This window comes from Cebus imitator, unplaced genomic scaffold, assembly GCF_001604975.1.
Source record: "Cebus imitator isolate Cc_AM_T3 unplaced genomic scaffold, Cebus_imitator-1.0 Scaffold55, whole genome shotgun sequence".
In the NCBI taxonomy this organism is placed as follows: domain Eukaryota; kingdom Metazoa; phylum Chordata; class Mammalia; order Primates; family Cebidae; genus Cebus; species Cebus imitator.
This window is the reverse complement of record NW_016107370.1, coordinates 1932974-1939832: the sequence shown is the minus strand read 5'-3', so window position 1 is coordinate 1939832 and position 6859 is coordinate 1932974.

Here is a 6859-nt window from a genome sequence, read left to right as displayed (position 1 = left end):
AAAAAAAAAAAAAAAAAAAAAAAAGAAAAAAAAGAGGTCATTACATCTTGAGGGCTCAAGAATGGATTGATGTCTTTATCTGGAAAGTAGGTTCGTTATCACAGGAAAGGGTTTGTTATAAAAGGGAGTTTGGGCTGGGCACCGTGGCTCAAGCCTGTGATCCCAGCACTTTGGGAGGTCAAGGAGGGTGGATGGCTTGAGTCCAGGAGCTCGAAACCAGCCTGGGAAACATGGTGAAACCCCATCTGTACAGAAAAAAATACAAAAATTAGCTGAGCGTGGTGGTGCATGCCTGTAGTCCCAGCTACTCGGGAGGCTGAGGTGGGAGGATCGCTGGAACTTGGGGGATGGAGGTTGCAGTGAGCCGAGATCATTCCACTGCACTCTAGCCTGGGCAACAGAGCAACATGTCTCAAAATTTTAAAAAAGTGACTTTTGTCCCCTCTTGCATTCTCACATGCACTCTATGGCCATGTGATGCCTCCCAAGAAATTATGATACAAAACAGCCCTCGGCAGAGGTGGCGCAGGTGTGGTCTATTGGATTCACTCCTCCAATCCCCAACATCTAATGTTCCAGGTCCTTCTCAGGCTGGGCACTGCCAAGTGTTAAGGAATGAAGGAAGAAAGCCCAAAGCGGACTGCACCAACAGAGGATGTAAGTGCTAACGGGGCAATTCATGCCACATTCCCATCTGGCCATGGCTGTCTCCTCAGAAATTTTTCAATTGTAACGGGGATTCCAAGGATGCAAACATTTGCTTTCTGGTCCAGATACCAGATTAAGACCACCAGTATGTGCCAAACTGCCAAACCCCGGGCAAAAAACAGCTAACAAATCCTACTAACACAAATAAAAATTAAGCCATACATTTGGAAGTAAAAATAATTTTTTTAAAAACATACCCCTATTCATTCCTTTTCTGACCAAGTATCCCCATCCTTCACTTCCTCCAACTTCATTCACTGTTACTGTTCCATGTGCTCAGTTCCCACAAGCTAGAAAACCAAACTATACCCATCAGGTATTGTCCTCAACAGCGAGTTTTTAAAATAGTTGGCTCTGTCTAGGGTGATAGTTTGGGCAGCTCCATCAGATGTTCTGACAACTGAGTATTGTTAGTTTTGACTCGATTACTTAGAGGAGACACTTTGTAATTCTCTTCAATCACTCATGTATATTTACTCAGCTAAGTAACTCTTGTGACCGGCATTGTTCCTCTCATGGGCATGTTACAGAGGCAGGAAGCCAGAGAGGAGATTAAAGCCTAAAAAGCACACCTTTCTATCCAGCAGCAGAAAGTCAATGCTTCTTGCCAGGGTTTGAATTTTAAGAGTTTTCATTCAGAGGGAAACCAAATTTCCTTTTTCTTTTACCTGTCCGAAATCTCACCCCCATAGGGAAGTAAGGGAGGGAACACACTAGAAAATATCTGCCTTCATATATGTAAATTTTCAGGTTTGCTTTTTTTGCTTTTTTTGAGACACAGTTTCACTCTATCGCCTAGCTGGAGTGCAGTGGTGCAATCTTGGCTCGTTGCAATCTCTACCTCCTGGGTTCAAGCAAGTCTCCTGCCTCAGCCTCCCGGGGAGCTGGGACTACAGGCACCCAACACGAAGCCCGGCTTTTTTTTTTTTTTTCTGGTATTATTCATAAAGACAGGGTTTCACCATGTTGGGCAGGCTGGTCTCTAACTCCTGGCCTCAAGTGATCCACCCACCTCGGCCTCCCCAAGTGCTGGGATTACAGGCTTGAGCCACTGCACCCCGTCTGATTCCAGTGTCCAACAAAATGTTATTTCTCAAGTTCCTGAAACACCTTCCTACCCTAATGGGCAAACTGGAATCTGAACAGAGCCCTTAAGGGCTCAATAATTGTACTACAATAAAGTAAAGGCTTTAGTGTACTTCGGATGCATAAGACCCTTGACCTCTGTTCTAAATGACCACCATCTGCTAGTTTTCTATTCTTCTGGGGTCTTGCCTCTGTTCCTTATGGTGCCTCCACAGTTTTTCTCGAGCTGTACTCCTAGAATAAATTACTACTTCTACCATTTCTAGTGGACCTCTTCCACAGCTTCTTCTGTCTAATCAGCTGTTGAAATCAATCAACCCAATTTGCAAGACCACGACCAAACTATTATAAAAAAAGGAGCTCGCAGTTCCTGGAGTTTACAACATCCTGCGGTTTGTAAAATTTCCCCTTCCCCTGCATTCCTCCCTTGTGGTTTTTTTTGTTTTTGTTTTTGTTTTGTTTTTTGAGATAGAGTTTTGCTCCTGTTGCCCAGGCTGGAGTGCAATGGTGCATTCTCAGCTCATCACAAACTCCACTCCCTGGGTTCAAGCAATTCTCCTGCCTCTGCCTCTCAAGTGGCTGGGATTACAGGCATGCATCACCATGCCTGGCCAATTTTGTATTTTTAGTAGAGACGGGGTTTCTCCATATTGGTCAGGTTGGTCTTGAACTCGCAACCTCAGGTGATCCACCTGCCTCAGCCTCCCAAAGTGCTGAGATTATAGGCGTGAGCCACCACATCCGGCCCTCCCCTGTGTTTTAAAATAGCCGGCTCTGCTGGGCACGGTAGTTTACACCAGTAATCCCAGTACTTTGGGAGGCTGCGGTGGGCGGATGACCTGAGGTCAGAAGTTTGAGACCAGCCTGGCCTACGTGGTGAAACCCCATCTCCATTAAAAATGCAAAAATTAGCCGGATGTGGTGGCAGGTGCCTGTAGTCCCAGCTATGCGAGGCTGTAGCTCAAGAATCACTTGAAACCCGGGAGGCAGAGGTTGTAATGTGCTCAGGTCACACCACTGCACTCCAGCCTGGGTGAGATTCCGTTTCTTTTTTTTTTTTTTTTTTTTTTTTTGAGACGGAGTTTCGCTCTTGTTACCCAGGCTGGAGTGCAATGGCGCAATCTCGGCTCACCGCAACCTCCGCCTCCTGGGTTCAGGCAATTCTCCTGCCTCAGCCTCCTGAGTAGCTGGGATTACAGGCACGCGCCACCATGCCCAGCTAATTTTTTGTATTTTAGTAGAGACCGGGTTTCACCATGTTGACCAGGATGGTCTCGATCTCTTGACCTCGTGATCCACCCGCCTCGGCCTCCCAAAGTGCTGGGATTACAGGCTTGAGCCGCCGCGCCCGGCCCCACAGGTAAAGTTTATTAATTCACTCACTGAACACATTTATCGAGTGCCTGCTAGACACCACGCACTGTGCTTCTCAAGCTGTTCTCATTTAATCCTTCTTCAAAGATTATTTAATCTTCATAACAACACACCAAAAAACCCAGTTAATAGATTAGGAAAATTAGATGAAGGTGTCTTCTATTTTAAAAAATTGGCTTGGCTGGCTGGGCGCAGTGGCTCACGTGTGTAATCCCAGCATTTTGGGAGTCTGAGTCAGGTGGATCACCTGAACTCGGGAGTTGGAGACCAGCCTGACCAACATTGAGAAACCTCGTCTCTACTAAAAATACAAAATTAGCTGGGTGTACTGGCGCATGTCTGTAATACCAGCTACTGGAGAGGCTGAGACAGGAGAATGGCTTGAACCCGGGAGGCGGAGGTTGCAGTGAGCAGAGAGCGCACCACTGTGCTCCAGCCTGTGCAACAAGAGTGAAACTCCATCTCAAAAAAAAAAAAAAAATAGGCTGGGTGTGATTGCTCATGCCTGTACTCCCAGCACTTTATGAGGCCCAGGTGGGTGGATAACCTGAGGTTAAAAGTTCGAGACCAGCCTGGCCATCATAGTGAAACCCCATCTGCGCCAAAAATTCAAAATTAGCCAGGCGTGGTGACGTGTGCCTGAAGTTCCAGCCCCTCGGGAGGCTGAGACTGCAAAAGTGCTTGAACCCCTGAGGCAGAAGTTGCAGTGAGCTGAGATCATGCCACTGCACTCCAGCCTAGGTGACAGATCGAGACTCCATCTCAAAAAAAAAAAAAAAAGGCTAAAGTCACAGTAGTAAGCCCTTGTTGAATGAACACGTGGATGGATGCACCAAGGTCAGGGTTGGGAATATCCGGATTAAGATAACACTGAAGAATTAAGATTAAAAATGTGCCTCTTTAGAGGTGAACTATTTAAAAAAATCTAATGTAAAAAGCCTGAGATGGGCAAAGTCCCCTCAGGAGACAAAGCCTGCCGGCCAAGGCAAGCCTGGACAGTAATCTAATTGAAGGTATTAGCATATCTAAAGAAAGAATGTGTCAATCAGAAGAGGGGGGTCGGTGAGTTTAGAACCTGGGAAAATACACTCCAGTCGGAATCCGCTTTGACCGCTAGGAACCCAGAACCTTTCCCGGCTGGAGGTGCCAGCTGATATGGCAGGTGTATCCCCGCGTGGGGAACGACGCAGTCGCCAGCTGAACCGCCCCGGCTCCCCCGCTCCCTCTCCCGCGGAGCTGGCCACCCGATTGCAATTGCGCTTCCGCCGGCAGAAACTGCCTAATAATAGCTCCCTTGTATTTGTCCGCACCCCGTGCTAGGCGCTAGCCTACAGCCTAAATTGCATTTCGGCCTCACACAGCCCAGTCTCCAATTGGGGATGCTTGCAGAGCTAGAGGGCACGTCCAAGGTCAAACTGCAAACACCAGAAAGGGAAGAGCTGGAGTGGCCCAGCTCCAGATGCCGGATCAGCTGGCCACCCCCTTGCCTGTCCCGCCCACATGAGCATGCTTGGGACTCTTTGTAGAAATTAACCAAATGGGGCCGGGCGCGGTGGCTCACGTCTGTAATCCCAGCACTTTGGGAGGCTGAGGCGGGCAGATCAAGAGGTCAGGAGATCGGGACCATCCCTTGCTAACACCATGAAACCCCGCCTCTACTAAAAATACAAAAAATTAGCCGGGCGTGGTGGCATGCGCCTGTGGTCCCAGCTACTCCGGAGGCTGAGGTAGGAGAATCCCTTGGACCCGAGAGGTTGCGGTGAGGCGAGATCGCGCCACTGCACTCCAGCCTGGGCGACAGAGTGAGACTTCATCTCAAAAAGCAAAACAAACAAAGAAATTAACTAAATGAGCCTTGTGGTGTAGGCCCTTGCCTTTTGCCTGCTGATTTCAGATCGGTCTTCCCTGCGATGCAAGTCATCTCAGTATGTGCACGTTGAAACTTCACTTCAGAAGTCCTCCTGCGGCCCCAGCCTCTGCCGGCCGCTGAGCTACTCGCGGGTCACAGAGTTGCTCCTGTCCCTCCAGACCTTTTCTGCTCCCCCCACCCTGCCATCCTGCCACAGCTCTTCCTTCAAAACCAACATCTTGCAAGGGACAGAAGGAAAAAGAAACAAATGGTTGCTCTCCTGAAACTACTGAACAAAACGAATAGCTTAAAACTCTGTTGCAATTCGGCCAGTGAAAGGAGCAGCCTTAGTAATTAGGGCAGGGATATCCGGCAACCCATCACTGACCCTGGCACAGGTGGCACTTTGCCCCAGGCACTTGGAAGAGCCAGGGACCTGAAGGCATGGATGTGCCACTGGATAGCCATGTGACCTTGGAAAAGGTTCTGCCATTATTGTATAGCCGTGTGACCCTGCAAAATTCACCAAACTGGAAGGCCTGAGAGGTAAAAGTGTCAAGGTTTTCCCTCTCAGGGAAAGGAACAGAGTAGGCTTAGAAGAAACAGCAAAGCATTTTAGCCTATGCACGGATAGGCACCCCGAGGCCTGCTTTAGATATTTCCCCCCTCGTTCTTTACAGACAGGACTGCAGGGACAGGAGGACAGTACAGTAAGAAAATCGTGCAGGAACGTTGTGACCTGCATTATTCCTTCCTTCCCATCTCTCTGCTCTCCCTTGCTCTTCAAACACGCGCCAACGCCTCATTAAAGACTGCAAACTGCAAACCATCCCATTAGGTGCAAATGCATGGAAACATATTCATGATTATTCAAATGAATTCTTGTAAAATAATCAGTGCTGCCTTCATAAATATTCATCATCGCTGTGCTAATCACTACGCAATCTCATGAGGGCGTGCCCCTGTAATCCTGCTCCCTTTTGCCCTCTCCTCCTTCCTCCCTTTGTCTGAGACTCTTTTTTCTCCACTCCTAAGCCTCCTTAGGTTTTCCTAGGTCTTCAAGATCTCATTCGGGGTAAAGATATTTCTGGTTCTGATCTAACGCTTGCTGTATTTACCTCTCTGGGAAGATTATTCTACCAGAAGGTGATTTTTTTTTTCTGCAAAGTATGTCTGACCATGACTCAACAGCTGCAGATTCCCAGGCATCAATACTTCCTTGACACTCCCTGGAAGGGACAATAAAAGGTTCTCTTTACCACATGGACAATGTGCGCAGAGCAGTGTGTTGGGGCTGGGAGAGCACCCAGAAGGATGACACCTTATAGTTTGGTGCAGGATAGAGACAAGGGAACACTCTCTGCAACAATATGTGGAATGAGGCCAGGCACAGTGGCTCTCGCCGGTAATTCCAACACTTTGGGAGGCTGAGACGGGCGGATCACTTGAGGTCAAGAGTTCAAGACCAGCCTGGCCAACATGGTGAAACCCTGTCTCTACTAAAAATACAAAAATTAGCTGAGCATGGTGGCACGTGCCTGTAGTCCCAGCTACTTGGGAGGCTGAGGCAGGAGAATCACTTGAACCTGGGAGGCGGAGATTGCAGTAAGCAGCCATCATACCACTGTACTCCAGCCTGGGAGACAGAGTGAGACTTGGTCTCAAAAAAGAAAGAAATCAATATAGGGAATGAAATCCACACAAATAGAAGTACAAAGCAGGAGCCCTGGGAGAACATGGGGGTTGGAGAGCAGGCACCAGGGGGAGCCTGGCAGTGTGGAGAGGGGGGTATTTCCTGGCTATATGGCATTCAAAGGCTCCATTCTAGCTATGCACCTCTTT